Source organism: Aegilops tauschii, chromosome 5 (genome assembly GCF_002575655.3).
Source record: "Aegilops tauschii subsp. strangulata cultivar AL8/78 chromosome 5, Aet v6.0, whole genome shotgun sequence".
Taxonomy (NCBI): domain Eukaryota; kingdom Viridiplantae; phylum Streptophyta; class Magnoliopsida; order Poales; family Poaceae; genus Aegilops; species Aegilops tauschii.
Genome location: NC_053039.3, coordinates 214,519,377 through 214,537,611, shown reverse-complemented (window position 1 = coordinate 214,537,611; position 18,235 = coordinate 214,519,377). Strand labels below are relative to the sequence as shown.

At 48.5% G+C, this 18,235-nt stretch overlaps 1 long non-coding RNA gene across 1 annotated transcript; it reads right to left on the bottom strand.

The window, feature by feature from the left end:
* Positions 1-1,368: 1,368 nt before the first annotated feature.
* On the bottom strand, positions 1,369-6,366 carry LOC109779181 (uncharacterized). Its single transcript, XR_012184494.1, has 4 exons — positions 6,018-6,366; positions 4,865-4,968; positions 3,716-4,796; positions 1,369-2,984 (listed from the first exon to the last, which is right to left on the bottom strand). It is a non-coding gene; the product is annotated as an uncharacterized lncRNA (long non-coding RNA).
* Positions 6,367-18,235: the final 11,869 nt, after the last annotated feature.

Below are 18,235 nucleotides of genomic sequence, written 5' to 3'. Positions count from 1 at the left end.
GGACCTAGCTGTCAGCCTCTCCACGTACAATCCACGTCTGATGGATGTCGTTCGTTGACCACGCCATGGCGAGAGCACCAGGGCGGTGGACGACGGCGAGGCTTAGGAAGGGGACGACAAGGAGCCGGGGAAGACGCGGCAGTGGATGCCCACGCGGAGACGAGTACGTGGGTTCACTGGTTCGGCTGCGGTGTGAGGCTGCCGTCGCCGCAGAATAACAGGGGGTGTGGGTGAGTAGAGGGATTGCCTGGCCAGCGGTAGGAGTAGTAGGGGCGGTGAGGCCTCTACGGCAGCACAGCCGGCTACGGGGGGCAGGAGCAGGCGGCACGACCGGTGCTGCTTTGGGCGGCTGGAGCAAGAAGACCAGAGGTTGAAAAAGCACGACAGCCGTTGGATGAACATCGTACGGTCACTGCAGCTAGAATCGTTTATAATGACTAAGTTGACAAAGCCCTTGGTACGCGTCAACTTAGTAGGCCCACAGGTCAGCCTTCAAACGGTGCACCCTAGATGTCGGCTGAAGCTAGAATATCCGAGACTGAAGAAGAAGCACAACATCCGTTGGATGGATATCCAGCGACCACTGCTGCTAGAACCGTGTGTTGACTATAAGTTGACAAAGCCTTGCATACGCGTCAACTTACTTTTTTTAGAAGACGCGTCAACTTAGTAGGCCCACAAGTGTATGGCAAAAAACTTATATCCCACTAGTAAAATGCCCGTGCGTTGCTATGGGCTATAGTACATATAAATGAAGCAAAGAAAGAAATAATTAAGTCATTTTAAGATTGATGTTTATTTCTCTCTCATACGTCGGAGTGTGTTTAAACATCAAACGGGCGCCTAAGCCTGGCAGCGAGAGCATAATATTACCATGTGACGACAAAAATAAATAGTGGCATTTGATAAGAAAAAGGTGCCGTGTATAGTTTCGAACCATGTTGGTACATGTGTCCTTCATCTTCCTTTGTAACGCGCTTTCGATTCTCTGCTGGCATAGCAGGTCTCCTTGTCCAATCGTTATATCTCCTCTATCTGCAACCACCTCCACCTCTCCTTCCTAACGATGTAATCATCATATGTCGCCCAGCTGCATTGGCTCTCATTCCGACACCATCTTGAACCCATTGACCTCACATATCCTGGATCAATCCTAGCACATCTTACCATTTTGTTCAGGCACCATCTCATCATCACTACACCGCCAAGTGTCCTCCTCACCCTTGGCCCAGCACATCGCAAAAAGTAACCTTGGCCACATTCTGGCCAAGTATTAACTGCAGGACACACACACATACACAGTAGAAATAATGTCTAAATCTGATATATTATTTGTTACCTTATGAACTTCAGTGGCAAGGAAAGATATATAGAATCAGCTATGAATTTCAATACCCAGATAAAGATTTACAAGAAACTAATGGGAGGTAAAAGATACATCATCACATGTATTGATAGTAGAGTAAAAGATACATCATCACATGGATTGATAGTTGACTGAGCTCCATGGTTTCTACTCCCTCCGTTCCTAAATATAAGTCTTTCTAAGATTTCACTAAAAGACTACATACGGATGTATATAGACATATTTTAGAATGTAAATTCACTCATTTTGCTCCGTATGTAGCCCCTTATTGGAATCTCTTAAAAGACTTATATTTTGGAACGGAGGGAGTACAACCCAACCCTTGTCTTCATGCATTAACAAGTGCTTGGATTCCACTGCCCCATGGCCGCAAGCGCATCATCCATGGTGTATGTTTCCAGATTATGTGTGTCTTTGCTTTATCAGTAATATCACACGCCAGTCTCCAAACTTTTCCACAATCATCAAAATAAATTTTCTCCAGAACATCATATTTGGTAGCTCCAGTAATGTTGCTGTGAAAAATGCTAGCCCGGGCCCCAGCTCGCCCCTGCCTCTGTCACTGCAAATAAGTCTAGTATGCCCCATAGAGAGAAATATAACGAATATAACTTGTTGCATATAGTAATGAATATATAGTGTCAAGTTTCAAGAGCGTGTGGTCTCCTCAAATGCAATATATAAAAACAAAGCAAAAAATTTGAAGCAAATGATGAACTCATTCTTTTTTTTTCAAACAATGGCATCATTTGAAATGCCCATAATGAGTATCCATCCAACCTGTCAGCTAAGTCAGCTTCCATGTTATCCTAACAAGTACATCTATTGGTTCATGATTTATGAAAAACAACATCAGTACTAATTTATTTTTAAGTTTGATTGAAGGTTCCCCCAAAGCATTACATTTCGTGGACAGGAAAGAATACATGTTTTCAAGACCAATTACTTCAATTAACTTGCGATGCTGCTTGGTGTATCAGAAAATTCAAGGAAGATTGAGGTGTTTAAAAAATATAGATTTAAGCACGTGGTGAGAAATCAAAGCTCAGTCTCAGCCATTGATAGCAGATTGATATGATCCAAGGTGAGAGGACCTTTAAGTGTACATAGGTCAAGAGTTAGCATATGACCTTATGTGACGATTAGTAGCATAGTTCATAGAAATGACTCACATGGACAGCAACATATATAAAACTTTAATAGCATCCAGATCATCTTTCACGACACCCCTTCCAGCAAGAAGAATAAACTGTCAGTTTAATATAATCAGATAGATACCAGACATAGATGTAGTAGTATATGTTATGGTTCCTAACTCAATTAGTTTTACGAAAGTAAAGTTTTATCAAGCAAATGAGGGCCATTTTTACCAAAGAGAATAAATCGGCTTAAGTACATTGTGTAATATGTTGCTGGAGGAGGACGACCCAATAAACCTTATTCCAACAGCACCAACATATCCTCTCCTTTGCCCATGTGCTCCTAGCGCGAACTCGTGGTGGATGATGGCTCCAACCGCCGCCGGTTAACCAGCCGCCACATGACATCAGCTCATCAATCCATCATGGTCCGGTACGCTAGGCACATGCCTACACTTCTCGCCGTCCATGCCCCAAGGCTGAATCAGAAGTTCACAACAGAATTAAATGTTTGCATTACCTCTTGTTTCCAAAACATGCAGAGTTCTTTGTATTAAGTTAGATAGATCAATAGCAGACACAATTCTAACTGAAAAAAGTTGTACATGGTCATCATGCCCACTGCATGTATCCAATAAGTTTAACTAATGGACAACATTTTATGAGGAAACAAAGGCTTTTCCTATCAACATCTCAGCAAATGTTCAACCAGTGCTCCAAAAAAATGTCAATGGCAGATCTACACTGCATTTCGGGGTGAACAAAAATCCAAAATAGATTAAGAACATGCGTCTATATTACTATTCATAAAAAGTTTATAAATTGACAAAAAATGGAACCACCTTGAAAAGAACAGGTGCATAATGCATTTCAATTTTTACAAGAAAATATGTCATCAAAGAAGATGAAAGCAGAGACCATTTTTATACAATATAACCGATGGTACAGAACCTTCGACCATAAAACATTTGCATATCACAACTCTCAGTTCAATAAAATTCATGTTAGAACTGTAAGCATGTTTTTTTACACTATATACATGCCAATATATCAAGCAACTCATTCCTTTTCTTTGTTTTTTAATAAGCACAAAGCATGAACTCTAAACCGAACCTTATGTGAAGAGAAGAATGAGCTCTGAAGCTCTATACATTGTTGCTGCGACATAATATCAGTCTGTACTCTGTACTAACATAATAAAAGATCTCACCCACAGTGTCATGTCTTCAGCAGCAACAACTTTTCCTTCAAGGTTGCAGGCTTGTGCTCATTGCAAATCCATAATATAGCAGGCAACTGAAACACTCCATGAATAGCTTCCAAATCCATAATTTTGATGGGAAAAAAGGGAACAAAAAGCTACAAAATTTAGCCATCTCTACCTATTGCAAGGTGTACAGGTTCGGCATATATAGATTATTGCAATAAATTTGTACTCTCCATTGAAAGGATCAACTATCCTGTTCCAGTTAGCAGACTTTATCAATTTTCCTTGCACTGGACTTAATGCATGAGAATGCTCTATACTATAATGTCTATAAAGGGGTGTCATCAAGTTATCATAGCACGAGCCTAAAAACCAAAGCACGGCAATGACCAAACACATGTTGCCCATTTTGCCCAAATGTTACTTCACAGGAATGAAGTCTGATACTGATAGTACAAATCAGATGCAATGGAAAGCTCCTTCTCAAGTAAAGTTATTTCTATCCACCTTCACATAAAAATAATCCTGTTCCTGTGCATCACTCTTAAACATCACAAGCAGTAATCAATAACCCCATGGACAGAGACAGTTTTGAAGCGTGTCCATGACAAAGCTAGCAAGCAGGACCTATTGCCTTCTCAGCATCATTCTCGTGAACAGGTGCACTACAAAGCAAAAGATATAATCATATTCTTTTACGATTCGGTACACATACACTGAAGCAGCAAATGTTGTAGTTTTGGGAGCCATCATCATTGCTCATCAACAGGAATAATGATTATTTGCACAACAAAACTAACAGAGCATCCCATGCGTAGGTGTATAAGTAGAAAGAACAAGCTAGCCTCATTGGGTTATTTTCTGAAGGTATGTGCAGTGACAAAAATAATCAAAACCTGACCAAGTGACCATGCTACAAACGTTCACCATTCCATGCAGAGTGAGAAAATAGGCAACCTATGAAAACATGACAAGATTTATTAAATTTGGCATGAACAGATCCTTCAACACAGAGTACCATATAATCCAATCTCCAAAGGGAGGGAAAAAACAGAGCTGAGTAGCCCTTAATGAATGAGCTAGCCTGCATCACAAAAAAAGGGAAACTGTTAAAATGAGTTCACTTGTTTATCTAGGTTGGAATTCCAAGACCTCGGTGAGCTTGTTCCCATAGGTGTCCTTCCATTGCGCGCGCCGCTATAGACCCATGTAGCCCTTCTGCGTCGTGCCGCCGCGTGGGTGGGGTATGATTCTTGCTGTATCCAAAGAAAAAGTGTTAGAATCAAGTAGTGAGCTACGTGAAGAATCGATGACCTGTTATAAAGCATGACATAATTTGGTCCCGCTACTTAAATTCCTAACTGTTATAGTGTCTCTAAGTTGTCTCTCCGTTTTGTCAATCAACAACTGCTTTTGCTTATCTCTATCAATGGCTTAATTTGACAACCATAAACAACAACCATAATTTAGTCAAAACATATGCACGACAGAGATCAGAAAAATAAGTGACAACACAACATACAACTAAGAAAAATAAGCTATGAGTGTATCAATTCCCATAGTATCTCTAAATATACAAGCAACACTACAGGTCTTTGCTTATGATGTAATAAACACCTTTGTATTCGCCAAAAGATGATCATGATATTTTTATAAGGGCTCAAAGGGCTGCCCGACCGAGTGATGGCCGAGCTCCAGTGGTGCGCCTCCACCAGCACCAGCGCCCAGACCTACACCTAACCTCGGTGTGCCAGTTATCGGCAAAACCTTCTCCCTCCTCCGCACCTTCCGCAGCAACACTGACGACCAATGGTTTAGATACCGGATCAAGAAGTACGGATGGTCTCCATCATGTTGTTGATGGGCTCGTCTACGGTGCTGTTGGCTGGACAGCAGCAACCATTTCAGATCAAGCACCGACAAACTCATCTTGATGCAGACAAGTATCATGACAGTGAATATTCACACTAAATTGAAATATGATTAATCACGTAACTATAGGCTATGTAGAAGATGGGAACGACGTGCAATCCTTCTTTGCATCAATAGTCACCATGTAGAAGAAGACCTATCCGAATTATACAGTCTGCAATGTGAGCAGTACATTCTTGACCTAATTCAGGAACACTAAATAACAGAAAATTTTCACAATTGGTTATAGAATTTGTCTATTGTTCTTCTAAGATAAATCCCCTTTATAGGAATTTCTAGTGGAGACTGTCAAGGCTGTATGGGGCAAAAGAAGCGATGCAGACTTCCATGAGTGCACAGGAGTAGGGAATACATCGAGGGCGCGGCGGCGTACCTGTCTTGTTGGTGCGGCCGCGGATGGAGACGGCGGCCAGCGTGCGGTGCTCTGGGAAGACGACCTTCTTCCGCCACCATGCCCATCACCGTGCGAAGGCGAAGGCGTACCTCAGCAGAGGTGTCCCGATGGCGACCCGGAGGTCCACAACGATGGCAGCGGCGCCTCCTTTAGGACCTCGACGGCGGCGCCTCCTTTAGGACCTCGGCGGCGGCGCCTCCACGACCCCTCGACACCGGCAACGGGATCCGCGGCTAGCGCCTGGGATCCGCGATGGCGGCGGCGTCGTTGTTCGCGTCGCGAATAGATCGAGGGATCGTCGCTCCTTCGCTTCGTCCGTTTTTTTGGTGCGAGGGGCCTTTGTCGTGGTCCGTTTTTTGTGGTAAGTTTTTTTTCGTTGGTTAATTTTCGTAGATTTTATTTACTTCGCTTGTCTTGGGTGCGATCGGAGGTAACGCCCTGGAATGCGTGGGGCGGGTGGGGGCCTCGGTACGAGGTTTTTTCGGTTCGTGGCGGCTCAGTGTGAGGTGTGAGAAGGTAAAAAAACCATGAAAGATGGGATAAAAAACCTGGAAGCGAGACTAACATCTGCTTCATTACGAATAGAGATTTACGATTTGTAAGAATGTACAACCCATTTTTGAATTCTAATGAAATTTATTACAGCCCATTTACAGATTGTTAAAAATACAGCCCATTTTCTAGCAAGGACAACGATTAATAATTTCAACCAACCGTTCAAAACAGAATTCAAAAAAAGTTCCCACATTATGATGGGATACAAAATATTTTTATCCTGAAATTTCTAGTCAGTTTAAATACAATTTCAATATAAATTTGTGTTACGTAAAAATCCAATAAAACATTGCGCGCGCAACAATTAATGAAATTAAAATTTTCAAAATCCAAAAATAATATTTTATAAACTAATTACGTGTTTGGTGCATTTTTTTATAGTTACTGCCCAGTTTTTATAATTACGTCCCATTTAATATTTATTAAAGCTCATTTTCCTGTTAAGCCTAATGCATCCCTCCTAGGAAAGATTTGCTGCCCAGTGGGGTGTCGGTGGGAACAACACCTATGGGATCACTGGAATCCCTTCTACGGTCAGCGGGCGCGGGGTTGTGAAAAAAGCAGGTCCAGGAGACAGCACAAAGATCGTTTACCCAGGTTCAGGCCGCGAGGATGCGTAAAACCCTAGTTCTGCTTTGGTGGATGTATTGAGTGTTCTTGAGCTTTCGAACTAGCTACGATGGCTGCGTAGTTCCAAAGAGCCGAATCCTTCTCCAGCATGCCTTGGGCCTCCTTTTATAGTCGAAAAGGGGTCGCCACAGTGGCACACAGGAGGTGGAAAGGCGTACAGTGCGCGAGCTTATTGCCCGGCATTACGGGACAAAGCGCATTAAATGCGCTACTTAGGTGTCCATTAGCTTTATCGGGTACGGGAGCGAGGCCCGTCCCGTCCGTCGCCACTCCGTCTCGCTTCGACACGCGCCCAGGCCAGCAATGCATGCGGTGCCATGTAGGCAGGCAGGCTGCTGAGGTGGCGCGGTGGCAGGGTCTTCACGAAGATCTGCATGCCACCACGCAGGTGCTTGCTGAGTTGGTCTGGAAGCCGCGTGTTGCCACGCAGGTGCCTGCCCAGCTGGTTGGGCTAGCAGCTGCATGCGAATGGCGGTGGAGCCTTGGCTGGTGCGGGCCTGGCAGTGGCCCTGCTGGTGCCCTCGGCAAGGGCCTTGCCGGGGGGCCGGCAAGGGTCTTGCCGTGGCGTCGCAGTCGTCCCCGGCAAGGTGCTTGCCGGGGGTCTTGTGGATCTCCTCGGCTAGGATCCCGCCGAGGGTCGCCGTCTTCTGGTCCTTATCTGATCTTGTATGTTTATGATCTTGACAAAGATCTGCATGCCACCACGGAGGTGCCCCCCGAGCCCTGGTTCCAACGTGGTTGGTGGGGTCGGAAATCGTGGGCTCAAGGGAGGCTCGCTCTGTTGGCATCGGGCAGGCTGCCCCGGCAAGGCCCTTGCCGGGGCTGCGGAGGCTGCCTCGGCAAGAACCTTGCCGAGGGAGTCTTCCGCGCCTCCTTGCCCTCTTGTGTTCCTGGTCTTGGCATTGCCTTGGTCGTCTTGTGCTTTGGCTTCTTCCCGGTTTCCCTCCTCTGCTCTGCTTAGCGTGGCCGTGGGTGCAGCTCTGACTGTCCGTGCACAAGTAAAGGGGTACAAAGGAGTGCCCCTAGTTTAGTACACCAACAGGAGCCCCCGGGCCTGGGCCGCACATAAGCGCGACACGTTGTTGGGCCAGGCCCAGAACGGTGCGCGGGCAGTCGGGGCGGGATTTTACTACAGTATTTTTTCGCTCTCTGCGCTTCCCCACGACCTGCGCGCGACATGGAGGGTCGTGCGTGACGTGGGGGTCATGCGTGGGGCGGTTTCCGCATGCATGCGTCACATCGTGGTAAAGAGGCGGCTCGCGCCTTCCCCATAAAAAAAGGGAGGTGTGGAGGCGCGGCTCATTTACTGGGTGGACTCGGGTCGCAGTCTTCAAGGCGCCCCCCCCCCCGCCCACGATCACGGGGCGGGGAACGGTCCCCTCACCCGTCTCCTTGATTCTGCCCACTCGCCACGCGTCCTCCATGCAGGTGGCAGGCGGTGGAGGCGGGAAACCGGGCCGTTGCTGATTGGGGCAGCGGGTCGGTCCTGTTTCCCTGCGCCTCTGATGGCTGGATTAGCCGAGTGGGGCGGCCGAGCCTCAACCCCAGCTCTTTATAAGGAGGGGAGGGGGATGTCACCCCACATTCTCCCAGCATCCATCTTCTTTCACTTCCACTCCTTCCTTCCACCCGTCATGGCGAGAGGGGGCGCGGGCCCTTCGACGGTGGGGGCGAGGGTCACCGCTCGACAGCACGTTCCTCCTTCCCACGAGCTCACGGCGGCAGAGCCGGCTACGAGAGGAAGGGGGGGCGAGGCCGAGGTCGCCGCAGCGGTCGGGGGAGAGGGGGACGAGGCGGCGCGATGGCCGTGCCTCCGCCAGCGATGCCTCCCACGATGGAGGGCCACGTCGGGGACCAGCCCCGCGAGTTCTTCATCAGGCTGCGCCGGCCACCGCGTCGTCGTCTCCGCCTCCCCACCCCTTTTGCTCGGGAGATGGAGCTCGATCCGCCTCAGACCCTCGGACTGCACATGAGGGGCTGTGGGAACGGCGGCACGCGGGTCGACGTCGACTTCCCCGCTCCTCACGTCATGTATCTCTACCGTGGATGGAAGACGTTCGCTCGCATCCATAGCCTGACGGCGGGGCTCGTCCTCTATTCAAGTTAATGGAGGGCGGCCTGCTCTCCATCAAGGTCTTTGGAGATCTTGGAACTCGCCTAAAGTGCTGCGTGGAGAGCTCATCCAACGATGAAGATTCCTCCTCAAGCGGGAGTGACGAGGAGGACAGCGACCGCGACGACGAGGGAGTCGAGCGGCAGGATGCCGACTCCGACTTCGACTGACCGCGTCGCTCCTCCCTCGGCCACGCGCCCTGCCGAGGGTCTTCCTCGCCAAGCTCTCCATCGGGGCTCTCCCCGTCGTATCCTTGGGCGGCTGGCGTAGGAGGGCCTGAGGAGGCAAAGAAGGCGGGTGGCGGCCGTCAAGTCGGAGTACGCGGGCACTGACGCCTTCATCGCGTATTGCCGGCCCACTGCCTCGTCTTCCAGCTCCTTTCCTGGCACCAAGGTGTTCACTTGGTGCCTTCTACTCCTCGCACCTCGCCTAGGCGCCCCTTTTGCCCTCCTGCTGTCTTGTTCCACTTTCTGAGGAGAGGGACACGGAAGGGATTACGGGCACCTTATCTCTTTTTAGTTTATAAGCCTGCGGGCACTTGTTAATTTTAAGACTTGTAATCCCCTTGCTCATGTTTTTAATTCCGTATGAACTGTACCTGTATGGGATGTTTTTAATGAAAAAGGGTGTTTGTCGGGTTCTTTGTGCGTGAGCGAGGCCCATGCCAAGGACGAATCCTTGTTATTTTTAAGATAAACATTGTTGCCCGGCAACAGGCCTTGCGGTCTCCCCACTTCAGTCGACCATTCTCGCGCTCTTGGCGGAGGCAGGGGCGAAGTAGAGTTAGGCCCCTCCTTCATTTCCTTGCCACCGCGACTACGACCAAATTCTGACCCAGGAGGTAGCTCTTGGGTACAGGAAAGGGGGAGCACGGTGGTTTTAAGAATATAAACGAGGTTTCACATGTCCTAGTTCTGTACGGAAATGCATAACAGGGGGGTAAAAGACTTATCTGAATCCATAGCCTCCGACAATCTTGGCTTGCCGTGGTTGGATCCTTGTGTCTTCAGCCCCCGGCAGTCTTGGCTTGCCGGGGCCGGAGCGCCGGTTCGTTCCCTTTCTCCCAAGCGGCTCGGCAGAAGTGTCCATATGCCCTGCGAACCAAAGAGAACAGAAAGACGCACACTCGACCTCTAGGCTAGGGGTTAGTCGCCGCTAAGCACTATCAACCCTAACCGAGGGAGAGACTTGACCTAGCATGCATGCTAAAACTTGGGGCGCCATCGCTTCATTTATTTATGCTCAGGGTCTGCGCCTGGCTTTGCACAGAGGGTTACATGCCTTGCCGACAAAGCTTGTACAAAAGGTGGCCTGCCGGGAGGCCCGGTAGCCGCACCTTATGGGTAAAACTTGCGAAGATGTCCGATGTTCCAGGAGTTGCTCACTGGGACGGCATCTTCGGTCTCCAGGCAGACTGCGCCGGGCCTGGTGACTCGTATTACTAGATAAGGGCCTTCCCACTTTGGCGTCAACTTGTTGGAATTCTTGGCCAACTGAACGCGCCGAAGAACAAGGTCGCCTTCCTCAAGGCTTCGGGCATGAACCTTGCGGCTATGATAGCGGCGCAAGGCTTGCTGGTAGCGCGCTGCTCTCACAGCCGCCCGAAGACGATCTTCCTCAAGGAGCGTTGCGTCATCTTGCCGCAATTGCTCTTGCTCAAGCTCGTCATAAGCGAGCACTCGAGGTGACCCGTATATGAGTTCGTGGAGAGAACTGCTTCTACCCCATATACTAGGGCAAAGGGTGTCTGCCCGGTGGCTCGATTTGGCGTCGTCCTGATCGACCAAAGAACCGTCGGCAACTCATCAATCCAGCGCCTTCTGCTCTTGTGCAGCTTGTCAAAAGTCTTCGTCCTCAAGCCTCGCAACACTTCAGCATTTGCCCTCTCCGCCTGGCCGTTGCTCCGTGGGTGTGCCACGGAAGCAAAACAGACCTTGCTGCCAAGGCCTTGGATGTATTGCATGAAGGTGTGGCTTGTGAACTGCGTGTCGTTGTCGGTGATGACTCTGTTTGGTACACCAAAACGGCAAACTAGCCCCTTGAAGAACTTGACAGCTGACTGTGCGGTAACCTTCCTCACTGCCTCCACCTCCGGCCACTTTGTGAACTTGTCGATTGCGATGTACAAGTACTCAAAGCCCCCGACACCGCGAGGGAAAGGGCCCAGTATGTCGAGCCCCCAAACCGAAAACGGCCAGGAGAGAGGGATTGTTTGAAGGGCTTGAGCTGGTTGATGAAGCTTCTTCGAATGGAACTGGCACGCTTCACACCTGGTTACTAGTCCCGTCGCATCCTGGAGGGCGGTGGGCCAGAAGAAGCCTTGCCGGCAAGGGCCCTCGACCCTATGTGGGAGCCACATATGCCTCCATGTATCTCTGCCAACAGCTCCAGTCCTTCCTCCCGGGGGATGCACTTCAATTTCACACCGTTCGGTCTTTTTCTGTACAGGACGTCATCGACGAACTGGTACAAGGCAGACCGACGGGCTACTTTTTCCGCTTCTTCCTGCTCCTCAGGAAGTTCCCCCTGTCTGGAGGAAACAGACGGTATGTTGTGCCCATGCCGGAGCCTGGGGCTCGACGACAAGGACCAAAGGCATCTCTTCCGCCATGGGGGCAGCCGTCTCTATGGCCAGGGCTTGGCGCCCTGCCGGAGCCAGCCGCCCCTTGGCAGGCTCAGAATCCGCGGCAACACCCTTGCCGGCGGCCCCTGGGGGCTCGGTGGGAAAGTACTTGCCGGGGCCTGATTTCCTCCGCTTGTTCTCCTCCATTGATGGTTCGACAGATGGTTGAGTTAACCGAAGCAAAAAGGTACCTGGTTCCACAGGTAGCTTGAATGCAGCGCGCTTTGACAGGTAATCAGCGATGTCGTTCTCCGCTCGGGGAACGTGCTCCGCTTGTATACCGTCGAAGCGCTCCTCCAGCTTCCTCACCTCATCTACGTAGGCCTCCATCAACGAACTCTGATAATCTTTGTTGACTTGTCTGACGACAAGCTGCGAATCACCCCTGACGATGAGCTTCTTCACCCCGAGGTCTGCCGCGATCCTAAGACCGGCAAGCAGCCCCTCGTACTCAGCAGTGTTGTTTGTGGACATCTCCCTGGGAAAGTGCATCTGGATCACATACTTGAGGTGCTCTCCGGTGGGTACGACAAGCAGCACACCGGCACCGGCGCCTTGCAGCGAGAAAGCCCCATCAAAGTACATGATCCAGTCGCAACTTGCTTCCTTGCCAGGGAGAGCGGTCTCCTGGATTTCTTCGTCGGGCGTTGAGGTCCATTCTGCAATGAACTCCGCCAAGACTCTGCTCTGGATTGTCGAAGTACTTTCAAACTTCAACCCAAAGCTTGACAACTCCAAGGCCCACTCCACAATCCTTCCGGTTGCGTCTGGGTTATGCAGTATCCGTTGCAATGGGAGGCGGGTGACGACAGTGATCTCGTGGGCTTGGAAGTAATGACGCAGCTTCCTCGAGGCCATAAGGAGGACGAAGAGCAATTTCTGCACACCGGAGTACCTTGACCTAGCCCCCTGCAAGAGGGAGCTGACAAAGTAAACTGGGTGCTGCACCATCTTCTTCTTCTGCACCACTTCATTTGGCTGCGCGAACCCTGCCCCGATGGCGTCAGACTCTGCCGGGGGCCTTGCCTTGCCAGCACCAGGCCCTGCCGGGGGAATTTCTGACGTGCCATCCGCCGGTCCTGCCGTTGCCACTGCCTCTTCGTCGACCTCCCTCTGCGCCACCAGCGTGGCGCTGACCACTTGATTCTTCGCCGCCAGGTACAGCAGCAACGGCTCTTGTGGTTTAGGCGCCACCAGTACTGGTGTAGAAGAGCGGTACTTCTTAAAATCCTGCAGTGCTACTTCGGCCTCCGGGGTCCACTCCATGGGGACCGCCTTCTTCAAAATCTTGAAAAAGGAAGGGCGCGCTCGGCAGACTTGGAGATGAATCGGCTCATGGTGGCAACGCAGCCAGCGAGCCAACGCACATCCTTGATCCACTTGGGCGCCTCAATCTGCTCAATAGCCTTGATCTTGTCTGGGTTTGCCTTGATCCCGCGCTGCGACACAAAGAACCCGAGAAGTTTGCCGGACGGAACACCGAAGACACACTTCTCAGGGTTCAGCTTGAGGTTGATCTTGCGCAGGTTGGCAAACGTCTCTTCTAAGTCTTGTACAAGAGTTGCCCTGTCCTTGGTCTTGACCACTATGTCTGTTGGGGAACGTAGCAGAAATTCAAAATTTTCTACGCATCACCAAGATCAATCTATGGAGTACTCTAGCAACGAGGGGAAGGGGAGTGCATCTACATACCCTTGTAGATCGCGAGCGGAAGCGTTCAAGAGAACGGGGTTGATGGAGTCGTACTCGTCGTGATCCAAATCACCGATGATCCTAGCGCCGAACGGACGGCACCTCCGCGTTCAACACACGTACGGAGCAGCGACGTCTCCTCCTTCTTGATCCAGCAAGGGGGGAGGAGAGGTTGATGGAGATCCAGCAGCACGACGGCGTGGTGGTGGAAGTAGCGGGATCCCGGCAGGGCTTCGCCAAGCGCAAGCGGGAGGAGGGAGATGTGTCACGGGAGGGAGAGGGAGGCGCCAGGGCTTAGGTATTGCTGCCCTCCCTTCCCCCCACTATATATAGGGCCAAGGGAGAGGGGGCGCAGCCTTGGCCCTTCCTCCAAGGAAGGGTGCGGCCAGGGAGGAGTCCTTCCCCCCCAAGGCACCTCGGAGGTGCCTTCCCCCTTTAGGACTCCCCGTTTTTCTTATCTCTTGGCGCATGGGCCTCTTGGGGCTGGTTCCCTTGGCCCATATAGGCCAAGGCGCACCCCCACAGCCCATGTGGCCCCCCGGGGGCTGGTGGACCCCCGGACCCCTTTCGACACTCCCGGTACAATACCGATAAAGTGCGAAACTTTTCCGGTGACCAAAATAAGACTTCCCATATATAAATCTTTACCTCCGGACCATTCCGGAACTCCTCGTGACGTCTGGGATCTCATCCGGGACTCCGAACAACTTTCGGGTTACCGCATACTAATATCTCTACAACCCTAGCGTCACCGAACCTTAAGTGTGTAGACCCTACGGGTTCGGGAGACACGCAGACATGACCGAGACGATTGTCCGGTCAATAACCAATAGCGGGATCTGGATACCCATGTTGGCTCCCACATGCTCCTCGATGATCTCATCGGATGAACCACGATGTCGAGGATTCAATCAATCCCGTATACAATTCCCTTTGTCAATCGGTATGTTACTTGCCCGAGATTCGATCGTCGGTATCCCGATACCTTGTTCAATCTCGTTACCGGCAAGTCTCTTTACTCGTTCCGTAACACATCATCCCGTGATCAACTCCTTGGTCACATTGTGCACATTATGATGATGTCCTACCGAGTGGGCCCAGAGATACCTCTCCGTTTACACGGAGTGACAAATCCCAGTCTCGATTCGTGCCAACCCAACAGACACTTTCAGAGATACCTGTAGTGCACCTTTATAGCCACCCAGTTACGTTGTGACGTTTGGTACACCCAAAGCATTCCTACGGTATCCGGGAGTTGCACAATCTCATGGTCTAAGGAAATGATACTTGACATTAAAAAAACTCTGAGCAAACAAACTACACGATCTGGTGCTAGGCTTAGGTTGGGTCTCGTCCATCACATCATTCTCCTAATGATGTGATCCCGTTATCAAGGACATCCAATGTCCATGGTCAGGAAACCGTAACCATCCATTGATCAACGAGCTAGTCAACTAGAGGCTTACTGGGGACATGGTGTTGTCTATGTATCCACACATGTATCTGAGTTTCCTATCAATACAATTCTAGCATGGATAATAAGCGATTATCATGAACAAGGATATATAATAATAACCTATTTATTATTGCCTCTAGGGCATATTTCCAACAGTCTCCCACTTGCACTAGAGTCAATAATCTAGTCCACATCACCATGTGATTAACACTCACAGGTCACATCACCATGTGACCAACATCCAAAGAGTTTACTAGAGTCAGCAATCTAGTTCACATCACTATGTGATTAACACTCAATGAGTTCTGGTTTGATCATGTTATGCTTGTGAGAGAGGTTATTTAGTCAACGGGTCTGAACCTTTCAGATCCGTGTGTGCTTTACGAATTTCTATGTCTTCTTGTGGATGCTACCACGCGCTACTTGGAGCCATTTCAAATAATTGCTCTACTATACGAATCCGGTTTACTACTCAGAGTCATCCGGATTAGTGTCAAAGTTCGCATCGACGTAACCCTTTACGACGAACTCCTTTTCACCTCCATAATCGAGAAAATTCCTTAGTCCACTACATACTAAGGATAAATTCGACCGCTGTCATGTGATCCATTCCCGGATCACTATTGTACCCCTTGTCCAACTCATGGCAAGGCACACTTCATGTGCGGTACACAGCATAGCATACTGTAGAGCCTACGTCTAAAGCATAGGGGAAGACCTTCGTCCTTTCTCTCTCTTCTGTTGTGGTCAGGTCTTGAGTCTTACTCAATACTCACACCTTGTAACACAGCCAAGAACTCCTTCTTTGCTGATCTATTTTGAACTCTTTCAAAATCATGTCAAGGTGTGCGTTCTTTGAAAGTATCATTGGGCGTCTTGATCTATCTCTATAGATCTTGATGCCCAATATGTAAGCAGCTTTATCCAGGTCTTCCTTTGAAAAACTCCTTTCAAACAACCCTTTATGCTTTCCAGAAATTTTACATCATTTCGGATCAACAATATGTCATTCACATATACTTATCAGAAATGTTGTAGCGCTCCCACTCACTTTATTGGAAATACAAGTTTCTCATAAACTTTGTATAAACCCAAAATCTTTGATCATCTCATCAAAGCGTACATTCCAACTCCGAGATGCTTACTCCAGTCCTTAGATGGATCGCTGGAGCTAGCATACCTTTTAGCATCCTTAGGATCGACAAAACCTTTCTGATTGTATCACATACAACCTTTCCTTACGAAAACTGGTAAGGAAACTTGTTTTGACATCCATCTGCCAGATTTCATAAATGCAGCTAATGCTAACATGATTCCGACGGACTTAAGCATCGCTACGGATGAGAAAATCTCATCGTAGTCAACTCCTTGAACTCGTGGAAATACTCTTTGCCACAAGTCAAGCTTCATAGACGGTAACATTACCATCCACGTCCGTCTTCTTCTCAAAGATCCATTTATCTCAGATTTCATGGCTTCTAACCATTTGTCGGAATATGGGCCCACCATCGCTTCTCCATAGCTCGTAGGTTCAGTATTGTCCAACAACATGATATCTCAGACAGGATCATGTACCACTCTGAAGTAGCACGCATCCACGTCGTCCTACGAGGTTTGGTAGTGACTTGAAGTTTCATGATCACTATCATAAGCTTCCACTTCAATTGGTGTAGGTGCCACAGGAACAACTTCCTGTGCCCTGTTACACACTAGTTGAAGTGATGGTTCAATAACCTTATCAAGTCTCCACCATCCTCCCACTCAATTCTTTCGAGAGAAACTTTTCCTCGAGAAAGGACCTGTTTCTAGAAGCAATTACTTTTGCTTCCAGATCTGAAATAGGAGGTATACCCAACTGTTTTGGGTATTCTATGAAGACGCATTTATCCGCTTTGGGTTCGAGCTTATCAGCCTGAAACTTTTTCACATAAGCATCGCAGCCCCAAACTTTTAAGAAACGACAACTTAGGTTTCTGTAAACGGTGTCGTCTCAATGGAATTGCGTGGTGCCCCTTTTAAAGTGAATGCGGTTATCTCTAATGCCTAACCCATAAACGATAGTGGTAATTCGATAAGAGACATCATGGTATGCACCATATCCAATAGGGTGCAGTTATGATGTTCGGACACACCATCACACTATGGTGTTCCAGGCGGTATTAATTGTGAAACATTTTCCACAATGTCTTAATTGTGTGCCAAACTCGTAACTCAGATACTCATCTCTATGATCATATCACAGACATTTTATCTTCTTGTCACGACGATCTTCAACTTCACTCTGAAATTACTTGAACCTTTCAATAATTCAGACTTGTGTTTTATCAAGTAAATACACTCAGCATCTACTCAAATCATCTGTGAAGTAAGAACATAACGATATCCACTGCATGCCTCAGCACTCATTGGACTGCATACATCAAAATGTATTACTTCCAATAAGTTGCTCTCTTGTTCCATCTTACTAAAAACGAGGCCTTTCAGTCATCTTGCCCATGTGGTATGATTTGCATGTCTCAAGTGATTCAAAATCAAGTGAGTCCAAACGATCCATCTGCATGGAGTTTCTTCATGCATATATACCAATAGACATGGTTCGCATGTCTCAATCTTTTCAAAAACGAGTGAATCCAAAGATCCATCTACATGGAGCTTCTTCATGCATTCTATACCAATATGACTAAAGTGGCAGTGCCACAAGTATGTGGTACTATCATTACTATCTTATATCTTTTGGCATGAACATGTGTATCACTACGATCGAGATTCATTTTAGGTGCAAGACCATTGAAGGTATTATTCAAATAAACAGAGTAACCATTATTCTCCTTAAATGAATAACCGTATTGCGATAAACATAATCCAATCATGCTCAACGCAAACACCAAATCTCGATGGTAGAGGGAGCATGCGATGCTTGATCACATCAACCTTGGAAACACTTCCAACACATATCGTCATCTCACCTTTAGCTAGTCTCCGTTTATTCCGCAGCTTTTATTTCGAGTTACTAACACTTAGCAACCGAACCGGTATCTAATACCCTGGTGCTGCTAGGAGTACTAGTAAAGTACACATTCATATAACGTATATCCAATATACTTCTGTCGACCTTGCCTGCCTTCTCA